At 42.1% G+C, this 25,818-nt stretch overlaps 1 long non-coding RNA gene across 5 annotated transcripts in view; it reads right to left on the bottom strand.

The window, feature by feature from the left end:
• LOC130683850 (uncharacterized) overlaps positions 1 to 25,818 on the bottom strand; it is a 61,314-nt gene that overhangs the window by 13,010 nt on the left and 22,486 nt on the right. For 3 of the 5 annotated variants that reach the window (XR_008997880.1, XR_008997879.1, XR_008997882.1), the window contains exons 1-4: positions 6,295 to 17,681; positions 5,251 to 5,309; positions 4,252 to 4,350; positions 1,507 to 2,384 (exon numbers count right to left, since the gene is read on the bottom strand). This is a non-coding gene — a long non-coding RNA (uncharacterized LOC130683850). Of the gene's footprint in view, positions 1 to 1,506; positions 2,385 to 4,251; positions 4,351 to 5,250; positions 5,310 to 6,294; positions 17,682 to 25,818 lie in introns of those variants that run through there. The other 2 variants (XR_008997881.1, XR_008997883.1) reach the window with 2 other exon arrangements.

Here is a 25,818-nt window from a genome sequence, read left to right as displayed (position 1 = left end):
GCTCACACTTTGGGCAAACCGTGTCTCCAAACTATGTGATATGTCAGGAAATCCCTTTTTTCCCTGAAGTTCATACAAGAGTGTGGGGAAAATGGAAGTTCTGGTGGCCAGGATTCTCACCTGGCCCTAGTCAGCTTGCTCACTGCACACATGTGGACAGTACATTATTACTGACTCTGGGCTCCTGCACAGCTGCAGGGCTGCACGGCCGCAGGAGAGCAGAGGCTGGAGTGGTGGCAGCACCGAGGACAGAGACTGAGATAGTTTATAGGGGCAGAGAAGCCCAAAGACAGAGACCAGCTTGCTGCATGCAGACTTGCTCTGAGTGGATGGGATTCTAGTGACTGACCTGCCACCAAGGGAATAAAGTTGGGTATAAACTCTTTCACCCCAAGAATGTTTCAACACTCCTTGACCTCATTCAATCCACAGTGAACATGCCTGGGACTGAAATCCACTGGGAAGACAACAGCGTTTCTGAACTGATTCCAGGAGATGAACACAAGATCTGAGTCATGGGCTAAAATAATTCTTTCCACCAATTGCAAGAGGCAACCTGTCTCACCTAAGGGGGATTGTCATATGGCAAGTTCACTCTGGATTTGGTTAGACCAAATAACAACAATGGAACATAGGGATAAAAGGGTTTATACCAAGCTTTACTCTCATGGTGGCAGGTCGAGTGCTGGAATCACATCTGCCTCTGCAGCATTCACAATCTGTCTCTGTCTCTGCCCCTGCCCCCAGGCAGGGCACTGGCAGAGCTCTTTATATAGTAACACCAACAATAATTGCTCATTATCGACAGGTGTGGAAGCAGTAGCCCACACAGGAGGCTAATTACATCATCAAGTAGTTTAGAGTCAAGTGAGGATTCTGGCCATAGGAATTTCCATCTTCTCTACACTCCACCCATCCAGGATTCTTGCCTCTAATCTATGTGCCTTTAGTCTTCTGCAGTGGTCCCTTGGTGAGAAAGTTGGAGCATTATAACCAGATTCCACAACGGCAATAGAGGATAACATAGAGATAACAAAAAAATTGTAATAGAACAGTTGAACTCAAGCCTGAGGAGATTGATTGACACCAGCTGTATTCAAACTAGTTCTACTCAGATGAGTTCATGACTGACACTTTTCATGGAAGGCCAGTTGCAGAACTGGTAGGGAGCTCCATGCAGACCTGGCAAGCAGGCATGCTGGCAGTTCTTGCTGTAGGGTGTGTGTCCAATCCACAAAGACATTAGAGAAGATTAATCTTAAGGGGGATAAGACATATTTTAATGACACTAACATAGGCAAATCTTGTCCATCAGGTAGGATGCATGCAAAAGAATGTTCCTGTGATAGGACCATGGCAGGAAGGGGGTCCCATCTGGGTCTAGTAAGCCATACTTTTACCCCGCTCCCTCTGGGGGTTACTGAGGGGTCTGTGTAGAATGCTACTAGAGGTGCATGCACTGGCCATAAATATAAAACAAAAAACTCCCCAGTAAGATGCTCTTACCTTCTGGTCATTTGGGGTATACTACCATGATCTTTGGGGGCCACTCTGCTGTTCTGCCAGGAATACACAGGAGGCCACTTTCCAGGATTGGTCCCCAAGGTGCCAGGAGGGCCAGCTGTCTCTCATCCATGTGTCAAAATGTCCAAGGCCATGTCCACTGAATGGAGTCTCTGGGGTTTATTGCAGTCAGTACTGGTAGCAAGATATTATCCTGGTGTCAAACCCCAGCATCACTGATTCCTCCTTGGTTTCTACTTGCAGTTGTATAGGGGACACAGCAATGTGTATTAGCATGTATGTGAGGCTTACTGCCCATTTCTGGAGCTTTTCGTTCAAACACACATGCACTGTCCATAAGCAGACTGACCACCCGCATAGACTATTGGTGTCTGACTTCAGGCCAGATTTTAATCAACCATTGTAACTTTCTGTCATGCCTGCCATGGTAAGATTGCATAGCATATGAAACTTCCATTTGATTCCCAACTGTTGCACCCATTCTTGTAGTGAATGTCCAGTAAAATGGGTGACTTGATCACTCTCAATTACATGAGGTTGGCCATAGGCTGCAAAGAGATGCTCTAGGCCTCTTTTAGTCATTTGCTGGTCTGCGCAATGTACAGGAAGAGCAACCAGAAGTCCAGTAGCTGTGTCCGCACAAGTCATGACATATCGATACCCACCAAATGTGGGCAGAGGCCCAGTATAGTCTGCCATTTGATGAGAGGTAATGGCCTCTTAGCTATTGTCCCATGTTGCTGTGGGACTCAGTGTTAAGTCCCTTTCAGAGCATACAATGTACTCCTGCCTGGCTATGTTTACTTCTTCAAAGGTCAAAGGCAGCCCCACCAATGGGCTACAGTCCATTGTCTTCTGCCCTGCATGCAAAAAACATTGATGTAACCATTAGGCCACATTAGAGGCAGGCTTTCCATCTAGCTGATGTACCTGGGCCAATTCATCTGCTTCTTCATTTTCTGGGGATGCCAGTGACAAATGGCCTACTACATGATATACTGTACTGTTGTAGTCTGACCAGAGACCGATAGGTCTTGCCACAGTTCTTGCCCCCATATGAGTCAGTGATTAATCAACCAGTTGGCATGGTACTATGTTGGTAGCCACAGGGTCAAGCCTGCATTCTTGTGCTATCTCTTCTTGTGTTACCATTACATCCTTACTGTCTTCATAACACCTCACAGCAATGCCATCTCAATCATCAATGATTTTTTTTCTTTATTCATCACCATTATCTCTTCTTGTGCTTCTTGCAGGAGCACATTCTACTCCTTTAGGGCCCTTCTTAACATTATCAGGAATAGCCAAGCCATAGTTACCGCCACCTCATTGGCATTTTGTTTCTTGAAGGAATTCCCTATTTTGCAGAGGACCTCCTCTACTGCCTCAGATGTCACCTCCAACTCCTCAGTCCTGGGAGGGGCCCAATCCTCTAGGGGTAAACCACCTTGGACCATATGCCCATTGGGGGGTACCTGATAGTGTCTCTCCACCCATAAGGGCAGCCCACTGAAGTACCTCTCCCATGAGGGCATCTTATTTCATTTTTTTTGGCCTGCAGTGAACCCTGCTAACTATGCCAATTGTCTTCCCTGAGGGGAATTGCCCCTGGGCAAGTTCACTCTGGATTCATTGGGAACAAATAACAACAACTGAACTTAGGGGTGAAAGTGTTTATACCAAGCTTTATTCTCACAGTGGCCTCTGAGGCATTTGCAATCCATCTCTGTCTCTGCCTCTGGGCAGAGAACTAGGTGGAGCTTTTTATATAGTAACACTGACAATAATGGCTCATTGCCAACAGGTGTGTTAAGTATTAGCCTAGCAGCAGGCAGATTACATCATCAAGTAGTTTAGGTTCAGGTGAGGATCCTGACCATAGGAATTTTCATTTTCCCTACACAACCTTAGACTTTGTTACCAATTAAGCTGACTATAGATGAATTGAAGCAAAATAGCTTCAGGAGTAATGGGGAATTTAAACTTCACTGACTAGATCAACTGCCTTTTGAACTCATCTCATGAATGAAATATCTTTCTTAAGTCCGTTTTACCTGTAGAAAGCATTTTCCCATACAAAGAGTACTCTGTAAAAGCTGACTCTCCCCATTTTGTGGCTGAAAGTACATATTTTAAGGAAAAACAAAACGTAGGCAACCATATTATATTTCATTCTAAATTTCATGACATTTAAACATATAATAGAGTACATCAAAAATCATTCTTAATAGTCATTTAAAAATGTGTTATATTACCAATAATGATAATACAAAATAAAATGATAAAATTTAATTTTTTATGGAGTATTCATGCTGAAAGAAAAGTTTAATTGGTACAAGTTGGGGAGCCTAGTGGATATTCCAATGGAGTATTCAGGGCACTTACAAGAGCTTTATAGACAACAGGTGTCTTGCCAATGGGTTTCAGCCCCTGGAAAGTTCACTACGGATTCAGTGTGACCAAAGAAATGACAATAGAACATTTCTTTGGGGTGAAAGGGTTTATTACCCAGCTTGTTCTCCTGGCGGTTGGTGGAGTACTAGCGACTCTGCCTCTGCCCAGAACACTGGGCCAAGCTTTCTATATCTGCAATAGCTTATAGCCTTCAGGTGTGGAAGCAGTAGCCTAGCAACAGGCCAGTTACATCATCAAGTGGTTTAAGTTTACTGAGAATCCTGGCCATAGAAACCCCAGCTTACCCACACTCCACCCCTCCAGGATTCTCACCTTACAATTACACACTCTCAATCTCCCGCAGTGGTCCCTGTGTGAGAAAGCTGGAGCACTGTAACCAGATTCTACAACAGCAACAGAGGCTAAAAACAACTTAGAGATAATAACAAAGATTAAGATACAAGATTTTGATATAGGTAACAATAATTATAATAATACTCAGGCCAGAGGAGGTTCCTAATCCACAAAGACCTTAGGGGCGAAAAGACATGTTTTAATGACACCAACATAGGCAAATCTTGTCCTTCAGGTAGGATGCGTGCAAGAGAGTGGTCCTGTGATAGGACCGCAGCAGGAAGGGGGTCCCTTCCAGGTCTAGTATACCATACTTATACTCCTCTCCCCACAGGGGTTACAGAGGAGTCTATATATAGTGCTATTGGAGGTGTATGTATGCACCAGCCATAATGATAAAACAAAACTCCCCAGTAAGATACTCCTACCTTCCAGCAATTCAGGATATACTACTGTGATCTTTGGGGGCTACTCTGCTGTTATTACAGGAATACACAAGAGGCTAGCTCCCAGGCCTTCTCCCCAAGGTGCCAGGAGAGCCAGCCTTTGTTGGCCCATGTGTCCAAAGGTCCAAGGCCACATCCACTCAATGGAGTCTCCAGGGTTTAGTGCAGTTAGTGCTGGCAGCAAGATATTATTCTGGTGGCCAAACATCAGTTTCCATGATTCTTCCTTGGTTTGTACTTGCAGTTGTATAGGGGAGGCAGCCATATGTGTTAATATGTCTATATGACTCAGGGTTCCTTTTGGGGGTCTCTCATTCAAACGCCATAGCACACTTCATAAGCAGACTGACCATCCCCACAGACTACTGGTATCTGACTTTAGTCCAGATTTTAACAAGCCATTGTGCCTCTCTATCATGCCTGCTGCAGTAGGATTATATGGCACATGAAACTTCCATTTGATTCCCAGCTGTTGCACCCATTCTTGCAGTGTATGTCCAGTAAAATGGGTGACCCGATCATTATCAATTACCTGTGTTTGGCCATAAGTGGCAAACAGATGCTCCAGGCCTCTTTTGGTCATCTTCCGGTCTGCACAATGGGTAGGAAAAGCAACCAGAAGTTCAGCAGCTGTGACTACACAAGTCATGACATACTGATATCCTTCTGATACAGGTAGAGGCCCCATATAGTCTATCTGCCACCTGACGATGGGTATACGTCCTTTAGCTATTGTCCCATATTGCTGTGGAACTCGGTGTAAGTCCCTTTTAGAGCATACAACACACTCCTGAGAGGCTCTACTAACTTCTTCAAAGGTAAGCCCCACTGATGGGCTACAGCCCACATTGTCTTCTGCCCTGCCTCCAACAAACACTGATGTAACCATTGGTCTGTATCAGAGGCAGGCTTTCCTTCTAACCAATGTATCTGGGCCAGATTACCTGCTTAATAATTTCCTGGGGATGCCAGTGGCAAATGACCTGTCACATGGTATACTGTAATTTTAGTCTGACCACAGGCCTGTAAGTCTTGCCACAATTCTTGCCCCCAAGGGGGTTGGTGACCAACCAGCCAGTTGGCATGGTACCAGGTTGGTAGACAATGGGGCAAGTGCCAATAGACAGCCCAGAAGTCAGTGCAGACAATTATAGGGGAGGGCTCCTGGCTGATCACAAGCCATATGGCCCACAACCCTGCCCTTTGGCTGCTCCTCTCCTCACCATCTTCCATCCATGTTTTCTGTCTTAGGATGGAAAGTTATGGCCCTCCATTTTGGGGGCTGCCCATGGCTGGAGCCATCTCTGTACCAGGCATCTTCGGGTATAAGGGTTCTTCCCTCCCGATAGGGACTCTCTGCTACTAATGGTTCAAAAGCAAGTTCTTCCTGCTTTTCACTAGTATATGTCACCAGCCCCAATAAGCATTGGAGTTCTTCACTCAAAGGCCTACTAGAGGGCACTATGCTGCTATAAGTAAGCACCCCACATGGCCAGTGTGGACATTGTGCCACACCACTCCTTGGCTTTTGAGTCCAGTCTCATACCCACCCCAAAATGGGATAGGTGGTTATTACCTTTATCGGGGCCATTCCAGTGATGCGTTCTGTAGCCAGCAAGTCATGATACACAGCAGCCAGTTGCTTTCCTATCAAAGTGTATCGTACCTCTGCCCCTTTCCAGAGTTGTAACCAGAATCCAGTAGGTTGGCGAGTTCATTCAAGCCGCTGCCAGAAACCCCAGCCATAACCGTCTTCAGTCACATGAATGTCCAGCTCACAGGGCCTTGATGGGTCTATCACACTCAAGGCCTGCACAGCCTTGACTGCCTGTTTTGCTGTAGTAAAGGCAGATGCACATGTCTCATCCCAGTCCCACCTGAAGCCCTTTCATACCAACAGGTATAAGGGCTTCAGAATTAGTACCAAGATAAACACTCTCCAGTAGCCTAGAAGACCCAAAAATTCCTGTAGCAATGCTACAGTTGTAGGGGTAGGAAAGGCCTGGACTTTATCTGACTGTTTCTGGTATAACCTTGGTCTTACCCAACCAGATGACCCCCAAGAATTTGACAGGACAAACCAGGTCCTTGAACCTTGGTACTGTTCACAGCCCATCCTTTCATCTGTAAATGTTGCAGCAGTCTAGGTGCTGCACCTTCTAGATCTGAAAGAGAATTCGACATGAGCATGATATCATCAGTATAATGGTACAGCTGCACCATTGGTGGTTTCTCCCATGTAGCCAAGTCCTGGGCTATAAGTCCATGACAGATCGTGGGGCTGTGGAGGTAGCCCTGTGGAAGGATGGTGAAAGTCCATAGCCATCCTTCCCACGTGAAGGTAAACTGTTCCTGACTTTCCTGCTCAATGTCAATGGAAAAGAAGGCATTAGCAAGATCTACCACATAATGGTATGTTCCTAGTTTGTAGCTGAGGGTATCCACGAGGACTGCAATACAGGGGACAGCAGCATGCATAGGGGGTATGACTTTATTCAATTCTCTGTAATGCAAAGTCATATGCCAGGAGCCATCTGGCTTTTCTACTGGCCACACTGGGGAATTGAAAGGACTATGGGTAGGCTTCATAATACCCACCTTTTCCAATTCCTGGAGAGTCTCTCCAATCTCCTTATGCTGTCCAGGCAATTCGTATTGTTTGGCATTAGTCACCTGCCGAGGCACAGGCAAACCTAAGGGCGGAAGCCTAGCGTGTCCCCTCCAAACTGCCTTCACCACACGTACTCTGTGAACTCACCTGAAGTGGTCGGCAACCATAGGCCCTGCAGGATATCAATCCCTAAAATATATTCAGGGATAGGAGATATATATGCAGTATACTCTTTTGGAGGTAGATGCCCTATTCTCAAAGGGATTTGGGCTTGTTTCACTCTGATAGCCTTACCCCATATCCATCTGTTAGTGGGGGTCCCAGGGAACTGCTCAGGGTTACCATGAATCAGTGAACATTCATTCTGTTTCCACCAAAGTCAGGACACGTTGTATGTTCCCTGGGGACCAATGAATAGCTATTTCAACATGTGGCCTCTGGTCCCCCCCAGTCCCTCAGGGCAGGTAGGTAGGTACCTTGAGTCTCCACTCAGTCAAACCATATTCCCTAATCATCTTCCTGAGTGGGCTCAAGTGAGGTTGGCTCGCTCTCCAGCAAGCAGTCTTGCAAACACACAGGCCAGACTTGTGGCTCTGTCTCCGACCTTTGCCTCTTTAGTCTTTGCAGCTGGCAAAGATCTAGTAAGATCCTATTTGACTTCCCATCTAATTTCCCTCCATCTGCTCCTGCCCGTATTAAATCAACCCGCATCTAGGTCCTCATAACCTTCATGGGGCCCTTTAAATTCTTCTTATGAGTAGCAAACCTTGTTTCCATGTTCTCATTGCTTCAGCCTCTCTTTAGTCTGCTACTGTATGGGTAACCTCACTTATAGGCTGCCCTAAGTGAGGGGAAAGAATGGCCACTAGAGTCCCAAAAAGGGATGTGGGAGCCATTTGAAGCACAATATTTCTCATCCTAGTAGTGAAAGGCTCTTCATCTGGGCCATGATTCTCTGGACTCTAGATGGCATTTCTTATGCCTAGCTCTCATAACACCTGTTGGAGCTCAGCATACATCTGCCATCTAGCAGGAGTGGATGGTAGATCACCCTCATTGGGCCACACAGCACGAAGTGTAGCCATAAGTCAATCTAGTGGGGAGTGATTATCTGGGGTCTGATGTGCACTTTGTAACTGCTGCCTCAAGGCAGGCTGAAGTGTCAGGGAGCCACCTTTCCCATATCTGATCCCGAGAGAACAATTCCATCCACTCATACATCCCACAGATGCTGGAGCCAAGCTAGTATTGACTCCAAGGGCTTCTGCCTAAACCGGCAGCCCAAATCCACCAGCTGTGCCTGCATATGGGCGCAGAGCACAGAGTGCTCTACGACCTAGAGAGGGGACTGCTCCTCTCCTTGGGGAACTCTCAGCTGCTGGGTCTTTATTTTCTTTACAACCACTGGGCATGCTTTCAGTAGAGAAGGGGTCAGTGCCTCCAGCACCACCCCTTCATCCTTCCCCCGCCTCTCCATTTCTGTGGCTGATGACACCTTTCTCTCCACTCTCACAAGTGCCTCCTCTGCTACATCCTTTACCTTTTCTGCAGTGCCTCCTGGCAATGCTAGCTCAGTCTTCAGCAGCTCTCTTACTTTCACCTCAATGCTTTGCAGCTGGCATTCTAGTGGCACCTCCACTTGTGCTTCCCTCAGGAATTCGTCTGTTACCTTGATGGCCTTTTCCTCCTTCAGAGCACCTGGCAGTGCTGCTGTCTCATTCTGTAAGTAATGTTTTACCTCTTCAATGGCACCTTGCTGCGTGTGTTTTGTGCTGCCTCCTCTCGCATCAATGCCATTTCCTTCTTCAGTGAATCCACAGCAGTTTGCAGCTTGCATTCTCATGCTGCCATTTCTTTGGTCTTTTTCAGAAGTGTGTCCTTCTCTTCTGTAGACTTTATTAATACTGTGAGAAGCAGCCAACCCACAATCCCTGCTGCCTCACGGACACTCTGTCTCTCAAAAGACCTACTTACTGTATCACGAGCTATCCCTACTGCCTCAGGTATCACCTCCACTCGCTCTCAGCCCTCTAGGACACAAGCCACCTCAGACCACATACTCACTGGGGGATAATCCACTGTCTCCCCATTCATGGTGGCAGCCTGCTCATAAGGGCAGCCTATCTTTTTCCTTTGTCAACAATGGACCCTGCCAAGTTTGCCAATTGTCTTGCCAATGGGTTTCAGCCCCCAGCAAGTTCGCTATGGATTCAGTGACCAAACAAATGACAGTAGAATGTTTCTTTGGGGTGAAAGGGTTTATTACCTGGCTTTTTCTCCCAGTGGTAGTTTGAGCACTAGCGTCTCTGCCTCTGCCCAGAGCACTGGGCCAAGCTCTCTATATAGTGCAGTAATAACTATTGCCTACAGGTGTGGAAACAGTAGCCTAGCAACAGGCCAGTTACATCATCAAGTGGTTTAAGTTCAGTGAGAATCCTGGCCATAGAACCCCAACTTCCCCACAACAGGTAATTCTGGAACTTTATTAGACCTAACTTAATTTCTGAACACACACAGGCTTCCAGGACATCTTGGAGAAATGGTGATTCCAGTGGTGGGGCATGAAAATTTTAAGATGAGCCAAAAACATCTTGTGCCAGAAGGAAAGACATATTCTAAAAATGATGGAAATATAGCAGAAGAATGCAGGAGGAGATAACTTAAAGGGGCTCCCACTGATCAAATCTGAGATATTTTCAGCATCAAAGTAAATGAAAGTAATACCTTAAAATCCATGAATAAAATAAGAATCTACGTGCCCACACTTATTACACACAAAATGTATGTGTGTGTAATTACATATAATTTAGATATTAGAATGTCAAATAATCTAAACTTTATAAAGTATACCTTCACATACATTAGTAGTATATTATATATATGTATGTGTGCATCTATATAGTAATATACATTATCAGTTGGAATTCTACTATAAAAGAGAGCTTTCCCTTCTCCACTTCTATTTCCATAGAATGCTAATCAATAATGTAGAATAAATGATTCAGAGAAATATCACCATTTTGCAACTATTATAATATTGAGTTAGGCAAGAATCATCAATGGATGCTAAAACTAGTGCGTGAGCATTTGATCAGGAACAGGATATCTACTGTGAAAATATTCACTAGTTACAAAGACAGAAGTTCTTACAGAGATATTCCTACCACCTGGCCACTTCGGCCACCATTCCAAATCTGGGTCTCCAAAGAACAGTGACTCCAGGGGTTCCTCATGCCTCCTCTGCGCCTGCCACCATGTACAAACTCCCTGGGAAGAATTTACACCCTAAGAGAAGAAGAGTCTGGAACATGCTCAGGAACTCTCGCTGTGCAATTTCACATCTGCTTTAATGAGCACATCCTATGTGTTAACATTCCTGCTGGTCTCTTTTCTTCTTTCTATAAACACGGTAAATTTTTAGCTTTAGTCTCTTCTCATTTCCCTTATAAACTTTCTGTTTTAATTGCCCAAGTAACACATGAAGAGGTTATTATATAATGTTCAAGCAATAAATAGGTAAATGTCCTTAGAGATGTTTTGCTGTGCATTCACAAACATGTACTTACAGTTTGTAATTTTAAGTATCAGGTTTCTGGTTCCAAAAGTGCTACAGCTTACAAAATATTACTACCTATAACTCTACTTTGGTCTTTTTTAATTGCTACAGTCTTCCTTTATATTAATATTCCACCTTTATGCAACCATTTCTCCTTTCTGCTACAAGGAGCACTGCCTTGAAATTGTCTGTACTTGCCACTTCAGCCCCATTTACCAGTTAGGCCAAAGATGATCTGAGACAGCACCCCATCCTCCTTACTGTTCCTGTTACGAAAAGTACTGAAAAAAAAGCCTAGACTGGATCACCGATGGAAAAAAACCAAGCGGCACTCAGAGGTCTTGGAGTATTGAGGCTTTACTTCACACCGGCAGGCTCAGAGGGGAGTAATCTCTCAAAAAGTCTGAGCCCCGAACAAAGGAAAAGGGAGCAATTTATACCTTTCTGCTTCCTTATCTGTAACATTCCTACGTGCACAGCAAGCAAGCAGGCAAGGAGGGAGTTTAGGGAGCGAACCTTGGGACCCGGTGCTCGGCAGCACAGGGAAACCAAGGGAGTGTTTTTTTGTTTGGGTTGAGGAGGGGGGCGAGGCAGAGGGGAGCCACCCGCCAGGTTGCTGTCCTTGTAAATTTTCTCTATCATTTGAAATTTTCAGTACTTGCGACTTTAGCCCCATTTACCATTTAGGCCAAAGATGATGATCTGAGACAGCACCCCGTCCTCCTTACTGTTCCAACAAACTGGTGTCAAAGAACTCTGGTGGGAACCTGAAAAACTGCTTTGCTAATCAACAGAGGATAAGGTGCTGCAAAACCTTGTTCTCTAAAATCATTCTTTTCCAAAAAAGAACTCTGCTATTTGAACCCTTGCTGGAGACAAAGTGGCATCTCTCTTTTACACTGAGGATTTTGGGTCACTTTGACACATGCAAGCCACCTCCATTTCCTCCCTATATAGCATTACCATTTATCTTAATTTTGTAGTTTCCAAGGAGATAAGATCCTGGCTCCTCTTCTCAGTCCAGCCCTAATTATTAACTCCATATGCAACCCAAAGGCTTTGCTTTGAGTCTATCAAAATACCACTTCGCACAGATTTTACCTAAACTCCACCTGCCACCAATCCTAGAATATACCTGTCTCCTCCCTTGTTTGGTGAGGGCTCCATAATTCTTCTGGACCTCTCTCCCTTGTTGCAGCATGCTATCAAGTCTAACTTTGTTGGGCTTCAGATTCTTCCCATTCAGGTCCTTAGCTATTCTGACTCCATCACCTGCCACAGCATGTCTCACCACTCTCTATGACTTCCTGTCCTGCTTATCTGTCTGAGCCTTTGTGTATTTCTGCTCTGGTCTTTGGCTGCCCAGTCCCTGGCTCCAAGACCCACCAGGCTCAACTCTGATTTGTAGTTTGCATGGAGGATAAGGAAGGAGAAAGGCCCCTGGAGATCTCACTAGCTTCTTGTGACTGTAGCGTCATAAGAGGTAGTTGTACTGAAAGGGAAGTGGCAGCTGTTACTTACAGCCACGGAGGTTACAGAGTCACTTCTGTGCTTTCTTTTAGTCAAAGCAGTCTCAGGTTGTGTCCAGGTTCAAGTAATGAGAAATAGTCTGTACCTCTCAATGGGAGCATGGCAAAGAATTTGTGATCATCTTTAACCCACTACACAGCTTTCTCTGTACCACTTTGCCTCTCCATAGTTCTTCCCATAGCTTCCAGACTTCCTTTTAAAACATAAGTCAGGCCAACAGTAATCAAAACAGTATGGTACTGGCACAAGAACAGATACATAGACCAATGGAACAGAATACAGAGCCCAGAAATAAACCTATATGGTCAATTAATATATGACAAAGGAGGCAAGAATATACAATGAGGAAAAAGTCTGTTCAGTAGATGGTAAAACTGGGAAATTTAGGAAAATTAGCTACATGCAGAAGAATGAAACTGGATCACAATCTTACACCATATACAAAAATAAACTCAAAATAGATTAAAGACCTAAATATAGGACCCGAAACCATAAAACTACTAGAAAAAAACATAGGCAGTAATTTTTGAACATCAACATTAGGAATTTTTTTCTAGAGATGTCTCCCCAGGCAAGGGAAACAAAAGCAAAAATAAAAAAGTAGAACTACATCAAACTACAAATCTGCACAGCAAAGGAAACCATCAGTAAGACAAAAAGACAACCTACTGATTGGGAGAATGAATTTGCAAACAATAACCTGATAAGGGACTAATATCTAAAATATACAAAAAAAATTCATACAACTCCACACCAAAAAAAAACAATCTGATTCAAAAATTGGCAGAAGACCTGAACAATCGCTTTTCCAAAGAAGACATGTAGATGGCTACAGACACCTGAAAAGATGTTCCATATCACTAATCAGCAGGCAAATGCAAATCAAAACCACAATGACCTACCACCTCACACCAGTCAAAGGAGACAGTTTATCAACAAGAAATAACAAGTTCTGCCCAGGATGTGGAGAAAAGGGAACCCTTGTACACTGTTGGTAGGAATCTAAATTGCTGCTCAGTCAAGGTCTGTCAAATGTTACTGAATGTGTAGAGTGCCCCCCTGAGTGGATACCCACACAGCCGAAAACAAGTGGGGACAACCCTGTGTGTGTCCATGTATTAAATGCAGATTGCCAATGCCACAGGCATTCACCCCAGGGAGGGAGTGTCAAATCTTGGACCATCATAGTCAGAAGGGTCCTTAGAGGTCACTTGATTTAGTTCCTTGGTTTTCAGGTGACAGTGGTGGGATCCAAAGGAGGCAGGAAGCTTGTTCAAATTCACACACAGCAGTTAGGGTTAGCAGCCAGGCCATGTGACTTGGGTCAGTACAGTTACAGCTCCAGGTGTCTTAAAGCCCAGAGGAAGGGCTGTTCCTCTCTCCAATGCAGCACCTTTATGGAAAGATGTGTTCCTACCCTGACAGTGCTGGCTGGACAAAAACAAACAAGATTTTAGAAGTGAGACTGATACTATGCAGTCTATGCAGTAGATAATAACACTTAGGCTCACATGTTGTGAAATCTCTGTGTACTAAAGCAAAGGGGAATGCATTTTCTTGGGAGTTTTAGGTCACTTGACTTAACCTTGGGTGGTGGGATCAGCTGCATGAAAATATTTATGGTGTTCGGTGTCATAAAATCCTCTTTATTCCTCACCATTGACTAAAGTACTCTCTGTAAAAGGTAGAGATTTCTAAGTTGGTTCTCCTTAAGCAAGTGATTCCATGATAGAAAGATAGAAACATGTTCCTGCCAATCACTCACAGAGAAGCCTTTGTTGCATTTCTGAGAGCACTAATTTAAGACATTCTCCTATTGTGCTGTACTAAATTCTGGAGTACGAGCAGCTCCCACATTGTAAAGCCTTAAGCCAAATAATGACTCATTTTTGCATTACGCAAGAGTTCAATTCTATGTTGTAGTTCTTATTCAAGTTTCTTGAATGATTCTATTTAAGTAACGTGGTTAGGACAAAGAAACACACTAGTCCTGGTGAACAAATAATTTCAGAGAAGAATATGGGGATTTGTAGAACAGTGCAAAGCAGGTTTAAAAAAAATAGAAGAAATGAGAAATGGTGCTTGCACACTTTCTACATAAAATAACTGTTTTTTCTCCTTCAAATTGATATCATTATCTTATGAGCAAAAACCGGTCATTAGTGATTCTTAAAATGCATGACTCTTCTCCCCTACATCCTGGTTTTCATCTTCACGATCAGCGTTACCATGAAGGAACTCAAAAGCAGAGCCCAAGAGACACTATGGGCCAAACCTCACCCATGAGATGCTTCTAATAGCAACAGACTTCATTCAAATTCATAATCACCAAATGGATGATTTAAGTTATTTGCTTAGGCAGTGAATGAATAAAGAGGCAAGGTGGGCTGCCTTTCTTTTTTTATTTTTTTCTTCCTCTTTGTAATTGTCAAGAACCATACATTTCAATTTTCCTCTTTGTGCTTCCACTAAGATCACATCAGCTCACCTGATTACTTTAGGATCTCTAAGCCATCTCCTGTTCTCCTTCCCCACTCTGCTGTTAGACTGCTGCAGGGACTCACACTCACCCTACAGAGACACTACATATTTGTATCTCCCACAAAGTTTTGCTCATAGGAGATGCTTACTAAATGTTTGTGGACTGAATCTATGAAGAGAGAATCGCCCCTGTACTCCCGTCCATTCCCCCAAAATGGATTTCCGAACTCCTAGATACACACTTGGTATGTTTAAAAACAAGTAAAATCTTAAGATTAATAATGTCTGTGAAGTTTGTCTTAAAAATGTGAGCCACAAACCTAAGTTGTTGCCCAACCCTGACCTGTTGAGCCCTAAGCCTGACCATTTGGCCAGTAAGCACGTGCCACTGGTCACATGCACAAAAAGGCAAAAAGAGGGGCTGGACTAGTACAAATGCATTTGTAGTCCTGGAAGCACTGTCACATACGGCTCAAGTGTGGATGACCAAGTAGTTCAGTGGAATGTGTGAGAGTGAAGTAAGCCTACACCGTACACTAACACGTGGAAGGTAAAGTCTGATGAGAAAACCAATGCAGAGGGTAGAGGGCCATGGATGTGAACGCTGTTGTAGAGAAATCCTTGGAGAGCCTTCAAAGGTTTTCTGACAATGACAATAATGCTCCTGGAGGCCGTTCCTACAGTCATCAGGCACATACTTAGTTAAAACGATACAACTACTTTGAAAACAGTTAGGCAGTTTCATTCAAGGTAAAAATATGCCTACCGTGCAACCCTCATTCCTAGGTGTTTGCCCCAAAGAAATGAAAATGTAATTCCTCAAAAAAACTTGTATGTGAATGTTAATAGGAGTTTTATTCCAAAACACTGGAAATCAAAGTAACCACCAGCAGGTGAATGGTAAACAAATTGTGGTACATCTATACAGTGAGATGCAACACAGCAATAAAAAGACTGATTCACACAAGATGGGGGAGTATCAGAAACACATACTGAGCAAAAGAAGGCAGAAAAAAGGTTAATGGTATGATTTCATTCATAGGAAACTCTAGAAAAAAACACATCTTATCTACAGGGACAAAAAGCAGAATAATGCTTGCCTGAGGCCACAGGAGAGTAAGGAGATGCCAATGCATAGGAGCAAAAGGGAACTTTTTGAGGTGATAGAATTGTTCTACATCTTGATTGTAGTGTTGGCTACACAGGAGTAGATCAAAATCCATTGACCTGTACATTTCAACTGGTTGTGCTTTAATGTATGTAAAATTACACCTCCATAAAGTTGAAGGTGGGTGAAAAAAGAGCTTCATTTGGACAAAGCTCTACACAAGGCAAACAGGATGCTGGAGTTTCTTAAGGTGCTTGTCATCTAGTATGAAGAGGAGGAGCAGCCCTATGACAGAGACCCTACACTGAAGAACAGTGGATGGCAGTGTGGATTAAGTGACCACAGAAGCACATGGCCAAGTAGAGGAGGAGGGGGTGTATGCAGGCATGTATGAGTGTTACGTGTGTGTGTAGTGGTGGGATTGGGTGGGCTCCCTGTTGCCTGGAGTTAAACTTAACTGACACATCATTTTGGTGAACATCTCATTTATCCCACTTGTCCATCAAGACCTGTTTCCAATCCCTCTTCCTCCATATATTCTTGCTTCATTTCCTACCCACAGCAACCTTTTCTTTTTCCCTTCTTCTGAACTCAGAGTAAGTTCTATTTGTTTGTTTGGAAATAACCATTTTTTTCTTGAACTACTATTCAAATTGTTTATTGATACTTAATTTTAAATGTGATTTTTGTCTTACCTCAACATGTATCACAAACTCCTTGAGAGAACCATACCCTGGATTTCCCACAGTTCCTTAATTATAGATGTTGGGCAGTTTTTGATATTCTTGACATCCTGATTTTCAGTTTCTAAAACTGAACTGTGTTAACTATTTGGGGTAAGGAAGAGACATTTACAATTCTATCATGCTTGTGCTTAGGGACTAAGTAGGGAGACACTGAGGTTTGTGAACCCCTTGGTAATTGTAATTCACTTCCACTTCTACTTTGATTGACAGGCCATAACTTCTATCACAAAGCCAAGACCCTCTTCAGACAATGTCTTCTCTGAGGCAAATTGAAAATGAACTGATATATTTACCCAGTGATTTCATATCCCAAAGATTTTTTTTAATCAGAAACTTCAGCCAGGGCAGACACATTTGTATTCAAAGTCTGCCAACTCTGACCAGAAACAGGTCTCCATTAAAGACACACCTTGACAAGAGGATTAGATGTTCTGTGAAAGGCAGATAAATGTCACTCATGTCACTATAAATAAAAGTCTGGGCCTGTTTATCAGCTTGCAGGGTTGAGGTCTTACCTTTAACACTTCTGAGTGTTTTACACTTTATTATCCTTTAAGCAAGGTCTTTTCCATCCAGCTTCTTCCATTTATACCTCCAGTGGGAATTACTACTGTCCAACTCTTGGAAACATGTGCCTTCTGTCAACTCCCTGTCTTTTGCTTTCAGAGACAATATAACCTGTGGCCTTAAATAGATATCTGCCAGAATTTTCTCAAATGTCACATTAAGGAATGAAATGCAGTAGGACTTTTTCATAGTGCTGTATCTAGGATGTCTCATACTGCTTTACAAGCAAATCATGTTCTAGCCCTGGCTGTTGAGATTATGGTTTAGAGCATGGGATTTGTCATCTAAATCCATGTAATAACAAGTATGGATTTAGATTCATGGTTTTGGTCAAATACTGTTCTGTAAAACCTAAGTACATACAGGCAAAGCTTGCTAAAACATCAGTAGCTGACATCCATGAAATGCCTTGCAAAAAAAGGGGTTTCTACAGTTAGAGAAATTTAGAGATGGGGCACACAAAAAGGCTCTAAAATGGCCACAGAGATGCAATCTGCTCATCTTGATTTAACACAGATTGATTTCTCTGTTATCTGACCACACAGATCCCCTTTCTCACACATTTTAGGGAACAGTTCTCATTGTCATATATCTTTGGTTGACTTAAAGTATGAACATAACTGAAAATGTAATCAGCTTTAATTATTCTAAGATTAACACCATGCAAACATTGAGGCCTTAAAAATGCATCTTTCGCAGATGAGATTAAAGATGGTGGCACGAGAGGACAGACAGAGGCTTCCTCCTAAAACTGGATACAATTAGAAAACTTAATTGGCGCAACTAATCCTGAGAGAGCAACAGGAAAGAGGACGGCATCAGACTGCACACACCTGGAGAAAAGAGCAGACCTCAGAGAACGGGGTAACATACCAGAGCTGTGGCTCCGTGGGACCCAAGCCCCTCCCCCACCCAAGTTCACCCAGAGGAGGAAGAGAAATGGAGTAGGGAGGGAGTGGAAGGCTTGGGACTGCTGAATACCTAGCTCCGGAGATCTGCGCTGGGAGCAGATTTCATGGTGCTCTCATGAGACTCGCATGACTACCGGATTGGAAAGTTAATACAGGCAGAGTTCCTGGGGAGACTAGATTTCCGGCTGCTTGTGGAAAGCAGGGATCCACAGCCGGCTGCTCGGGGACAAAAACTTACACCTGTGTGACCAGCCCACTGGCTCAGGCAGTGGAGACAGGCACAGCAGCCGGGAAGCCGGGAACAGCTCTTTCCAACCCCCAGGTACCAGTACCGCTCCCCTGTGACCCCCGACATTGCTTCAGGGGCTCAGCAGCTCCAGAGACTACAGCTTCTGGACACTAGAGGGCACCATATACAAACATGAAACGCCAAAGGAACCTTGCCTAGAGTAAAATTATTAATACAACTCCCGAGAAAGATTTAAATGATATGAACCTCATGACTCTTCCTAAAAGGGAGTTCAAAATAAAAATCACCAACATCCTAATGGAGGTACGGAAAGACAACCAAGAACTCAGGAATGAATTCAGGTTGGAGATCAAATCATTGAAGGTATTAAAAGCAGGTTGGATATGGTAGAGGAGACAATAAATGAAATAGAAACTAGAGAAGACGAATACAAAGAAGCTGAGGCAAAGAGAGAAAAAAGGATATCTAAAAATGAAGAATATTGAGAAAATTGTGACCAATCCAAGCAAAACAATATTAGCATTATAGGGATACCAGAAGAAGAGAGATACAAAGGGATAGAAACTATCTTTGAGGAGGTAGTTGCTGAAAACTTCCCCAATCTGGGGAAGGATATAGTCTGTTAGGCCATGGAGATCCACTGATCCCCCAACACAAGGGACCCAAGGAAGACAACAGCAAGACACATAGTAATTAAAATGGGAAAGATCAAGGATAAGGACAGACTGTTAAAAGCAGCCAGAGGCAGAAATTAGATCACATACAAAGGAAAGCCCAACAGGCTAACATCAGACTTCTCAGCAGAAACCTTACAGGCCAGAAGGGAGTGGCATGATGTATTTAATGCCATGAAGCAGAAAGGCCTGGAACCAAGATTATTTTATCCGGCAAGATTATCATTTAAATTTGAAGGAGGGATTAAACAATTACCAGATAAGCAAAAGCTGAGAGAGTTTACCTCCCACAAACCATCTCTGCAGTCTATTTTGGAGGGACTGCTATAGATGGAAGTGCTCCTAGGGTTGGATAGCTGTCACCAATAGTAAAACTACGGTAGGGAGGGTGGAGCAGCTGAGAGCGAGGTAAATGCAAAATAAAATTAACTATCCCCAAAGTCAATCAAAGGGATAGACAAAAAGTACAGAATTTGATACCTAATATATAAAGAAAGAAGAAGGAAGAAAAAGGAGGAGAAATAGAAAGATCCTTTAGATTGTATTTGTAAAAGCATACTAAGTGAGTTAAGTTAGACTCTTAGATAGTAAGGAAAGTAACCTGGAACCTTTGGTAACCATGAATCTAAAGCCTGAAATGGCAATAAGTACATACCTATCGATAATCACCCTAAATGTAAATGGACTGAATGCACCAATCAAAAGACACAGAGTCACTGAATGGATAAAAAAACAAGACCCATCTATATGCTGCTTACAAGAGACTCACCTCAAACCCAAAGACATGCACAGACTAAAGTTAAGGGATGGAAAAAGATATTTCCTGCAAACAATAGGGAGAAAAAAGCAGGTGTTGCAGTACTAGTATCAGACAAAATAGACTTCAAAACAAAGAAAGTCACAAGAGATAAAGAAGGACATTACATAATGATAAAGGGCTCAGTCCAACAAGAGGATAAAACCATTATAAATATACATGCACCCAACACAGGAGCACCAGCATATGTGAAACAAATACTAACAGAACTAAAGGAAGAAATAGACTGCAATGCATTCACGTTAGGAGACTTCAACACACCATTCACTCCAAAGGACAGATCCACCAGACAGAAAATAAGTAAGGACACAGAGGCACTGAACAACACACTAGAACAGATGGACCTAATAGACATCTACAGAACTCTACACCCAAAAGCAACAGGATACACATTCTTCTCAAGTGCACATGGAACATTCTCCAGAAGAGACCACATACTAGGCCACAAAAAGAGCCTCAGTAAATTCCAAAAGATTGAAATTCTACCAACCAACTTTTCAGACCACAAAGGTATAAAACTAGACATAAATTGTACAAAGAAAGCAAAAAGCCTCACAAACACATGGAGGCTTAACAACATGCTTCTAAATAGTCAATGGATCAATGACCAAATTAAAATGGAGAACTAGCAATATATGGAAATAAATTAGAACAACACAAAGCCCCAACTTCTCTGGGATGCAGCAAAAGCAGTCTTAAGAGGAAAGTATATTGCAATCCAGGCATATTTAAAGAAGGAAGAACAAACCCAAATGAAGAGTCTAACGTCAAAATTATCAAAATTGGAAAAAGAACAAATGAGGCCTAAAGTCAGCAGAAGAAGGGACATAATAAAGATCAGAGAAGAAATAAACAAAATTGAGAAGAATAAAACAATAGAAAAAAATCAATGAAACCAAGAGCTGGTTCTTTGAGGAAATAAACAAAATAGATAAGCCTCTAGCCAGACTTATTAAGAGAAAAAGAGAATCAATACACATGAACAAAATCAGAAAGGAGAAAGGAAACATCATGACAGACCCAACAGAAATACAAAGAATTATTAGACACTACTATGAAAATCTATATGCTAAGAAGGTGGAAAACCTAGAAGAAATGGACAACTTCCTAGAAAAATACAACCTTCCAAAACTGACCAAGGAAGAAACACAAAATCTAAACAAACCTATTACCTGCAAAGAAATTAAAGCAGTAATCAAAAAACTACCCAAGAACAAAAACCACCGACCAGATGGATTTACCTCAGAATTTTATCAGACATACAGAGAAGATGTAATACCCATTCTCCTTAAAGTTTTCCAAAAAATAGAGGAGGAGGGAATACTCCCAAACTCATTCTATGAAGCCAACATCACCCTAATACCAAAACCAGGCAAAGACCCTACCAAAAAAGAAAATAACAGACCAATATCCCTGATGAACAGGGATGCAAAAATACTAAAAACAATATTAGCAAACTGAATTCAAAAATATATCAAAAGGATCAAACACCACGACCAAGTGGGATTTATCCCAGGGAAGCAAGGATGGTACAACATTCGAAAATCCATCAACATCATCCACCACATAAACAAAAAGAAAGACAAAAACCACATGATCATCTCCATAGATGCTGAAAAAGCATTCAACAAAATTCAACATCCATTTATGATAAAAACTCTCAGCAAAATGGGTACAGAGGGCAAATACCTCAACATAATAAAGGCCATATATGATAAACCCACAGCCAACATCATACTGAACAGCGAGAAGCTGAAAGCTTTTCCTCTGAGATCAGGAACAAGACAGGGATGCCCACTTACCCCACTGTTATTTAACATAGTACTGGTGGTCCTAGCCATGGCAATTAGACAAAACAAAGAAATACAAGGATTCCAGATTAGTAAAGAAGAAGTTAAACTGTCACTATTTGCAGATGACATGATATTGTACATAAAAAACCCTAAAGACTCAACTCCAAAACTACTAGAACTGATATCAGAATACAGCAAAGTTGCAGGATACCAAATTAACACACAGAAATCTGTGGCTTTCCTATACACTAACAATGAGCCAATAGAAAGAGAAATGAGGAAAACAATTCCAGTAACAACTGCATCAAAAAGAATAAAATACCTAGGAATAAATCTAACCAAAGAAGTGAAAGACCTATACCCTGAAAACTATAAGACACTCTTAAGAGAAATTAAAGAGGACACTAACAAATGGAAACTCATCCCATGCTCTTGGCTAGGAAGAATTAATATCGTCAAAATGGCCATCCTGTCCAAAGCAATATACAGATTTGATGCACTCCCTGTCAACTTACCAACAACATTCTTCAAAGAACTGGAGCAAATAGTTCAAAAATTCATATGTAAACACCAAAGACCCCGAATAGCCAAAGCAATCATGAGAAAGAAGAATAAAGTGGGGGGGGATCTCACTCCCCAACTTCAAGCTCTACTATAAAGCCATAGTAATCAAGACAATTTGGTACTGACAGAAGAACAGAGCCACAGACCAGTGGAACAGATTTGAGACTCCAGACATTAACCCAAACATATATCGTCAATTCATATTCGATAGAGGAGCCATGGACATACAATGGGCAAATGACAGTCTCTTCAACTGATGGTGCTGGCACAACTGGACAGCTACATGTAAGAGAATGAAATTGGACCATTGTCTAACCCCATACTCAAAAGTAAATTCAAAATGGATCAAAGACCTGAATGTAAGTCATGAAACCATAAAAGTCATAGAAAAAACATAGGCAAAAATCTCTTGGACATAAACATTAGCGACTTCTTCATGAACATATCTCCCTGGGCAAGGGAAACAAAAGCAAAAATGAAGAAGTGGGACTATATCAAGCTGAAAAGCTTCTGTACAGCAAAGGACACCATCAATAGAACAAAAAGATACCCTACAGTATGGGAGAATATATTCGTAAATGACAGATCTGATAAAGGCTTGACATCCAAAATATATAAAGAGCTCACACACCTCAACAAACAAAAAGCAAGTAATCCAATTAAAAAATGGGCAGAGGAGCTGAACGGACAGTTCTCCAAAGAAGAAATTCAGATGGCCAACAGACACATGAAAAGATGCTCCACGTCGCTAGTCATCAGAGAAATGCAAATTAAAACCACAATGAGATATCACCTCACACCAATAAGGATGGCTACCATTCAAAAGACAAACAACAACAAATGTTGGCGAGGTTGTGGAGAAAGGGGAACCCTCCTACACTGCTGGTGGGAATGCAAATGAGCTCAACCATTGTGGAAAGCAATATGGAGGTTCCTCAAAATGCTCAAAATAGACTTACCATTTGACCCAGGAATTCCACTTCTAGGAATTTACCCTAAGAATGTAGCACTCCAGTTTGAAAAAGACAGATGCACCTCTATGTTCATCACAGCACTATTTACAATAGCCAAGAAATGGAAGCAACCTAAGTGTCCATCTGTAGATGAATGGATAAAGAAGATGTGGTACATATACACAATGGAATATTATTCAGCCATTAGAAGAAAACAAATCCTACCATTTGCAACAACATGGATGGAGCTAGAGGGTATTTTGCTCAGTGAAATAAGGCAAGTGGAGAAAGACAAATACCAAATGATTTCACTCATCTGTGGAGTATAAGAACAAAGGAAAAACTGAAGGAACAAAACAGCAGCAGAATCACAGAACCCAAGAATGGACTAACAGTTACCAAAAGGAAAGAGACTAGGGAGAATGGGAGGATAGGGAAGGATAAGAGCAGGGAAGAAGAAAGGGGGTATTATGATTAGCAAGTGTAATGTGGGCGGTGGGGGAAAGGGGAGGGCTGTGCGACACAGAGAAGACAAGTAGTGATTCTACAACATCTTACTATCCTGATGGACAGTGACTGTAATGGGGTTTAGGGGAGGACGTGGGGTAGGGGAGGGCCTAGTAAACATAATGTTCGTCATGTAACTGTAGATTAATGATAACAAAAACAAAAACAAAAAAAACACTACAAAAAAAAATGCAGAATGACCAAAAAAAAAAAAAAAGCATCTTTCTTTATCTGCATTTTTGGTGTTACCTTTCTGTACCTAAATTTCTGAGCCTCAGTTTGTAGTTCAAAGAGTACAGGACAGCATGTAAACAAACATGGTTTGTGTATTTGCTCACCTTAAATTACACTTGGTGATAATGATTACAGATTGTTTTAGGTAGCAAGGAGCATTTAAGACAAGATCTGAATATATAAAAACCCTAGAAATTTGAAGAAGTAGCTTTGGATGGGTTCTAAGAAAAGAAATTTGTAGATTCCATTTCCATTTTTATGTTCTAAGACAGAGGTTCTCCAAGTTTTTGGTTTCAGGACTCCTTTATACTCTTAACTATTATCGAGCACACAAGGGAGGTTTTGTTTAGGTGCATTATATCTATCAGCATTTACTGTGTAAGAAATCAAATCTGAGAAAATTAAAAAGTACTAATATACTCATTCATTTAAAAAAAAGAAATCCACACACAATAATATAAGTAGTATATTTTGTGAGAATAAGTAGTGTATTTTCTCAAACAAGAAAAAATTTAGTGACAAGACTGGCATTTACATTTTAAAGAACTCTTCAATATCTGGATTAATAGAAAACAACTGGGTTGCCATATTTGCTTCTGATATTCAGTCTGGTGGAATGGCACTTAGCCTCTGAAGAAGGCAAATCATATCTTAGTATTATTATGAAAATAGTTTTGACTTCATGAAAGGATCCCTGGACCACATTTTGAGAACTACTGCTCTAAGAATTCAATTCAATAAAAATATTAAGAATATAGTGGATGCCCACCTTCATATATTGTCCCTGCCCTCACGGGACTTAGTGTCTCCTTCCCACCTCATTTCCAACCAAATCTTACAAGACTCAATGTCATTCTAATTCCTCCCATCTCTGATAACCCCATTAGATGACTAGATCTCTATTTTTTCTAAACATCTATAGCAATGACTGTGCAATTCATTTGGGATTTTAATCATACACTGTGGTTTGAGACTTCATTGTTGGTCAAATTGTGACTTATTTTATTATTCCACATTTTGTGGTTGTATCTTGCCCTTGCTACTGATGCCAGGTTCTCTGAGGGCAATAATTTATTTTGCTTATGGTGCCAAATATATGTAGCAAAGACTGTGGATCTTATATATTTAATAATTTGATTTGCTACTTACAGGTGTGGCAGAGACAATGCTATGTGTCCACCAAATCTGTTTCCTTTTCCTGTCCTTGGGCACTCAGTGGGACTACATTTCCCAGTCTCCTTTGCAGCTGTGTTGGACCCATGTAACTGAGTTTTGGTCAAATGGCCATGAATAGAAACAAAAGAAGCCACCATGAAGCCTGGCCCTTACAAACATCCAGGACAATCCCTACCCTGGCTTTCCTTTTGGTACTGACTCTGATGGTCATGGTTGAGCTGGCAGAATTACAGGATGAAAGCAGCTGGAGCCATCACCCCCCCAGAGTAGGTCAACCCCACATATGGTTAAGCTAATGAGGTTCCAGGCATTGGTTATTTTTGCAGCAAAGCCTAGCTTATTCTGATATATCAGAGGAAAGACAATGTTCCCAAATGAAATTAAAATAATGTAAGATGCAATACCATGCATTAGAAATAAGGGACACTACAGAAGATGAAGTGATTGAATGAGGTCCACCCACATTATGGACAGTAGTATGCTTTACTCAAAGTCCACCTATTTAAATGTTAAGCTCATCCAAAAAGCATCTTCATAGAAACCTCTTGAATGTTCAATCAAATATTTGAGTACCATGGTCCAGTCAAGCTGATACATAAAATTATCATACCTAACCCCAGGA

Source organism: Manis pentadactyla, chromosome 5, assembly GCF_030020395.1.
Source record: "Manis pentadactyla isolate mManPen7 chromosome 5, mManPen7.hap1, whole genome shotgun sequence".
Classification (NCBI taxonomy): domain Eukaryota; kingdom Metazoa; phylum Chordata; class Mammalia; order Pholidota; family Manidae; genus Manis; species Manis pentadactyla.
The sequence above is the reverse complement of the archived record's forward strand: the minus strand, read 5'-3'. Positions and strand labels throughout refer to the sequence as shown.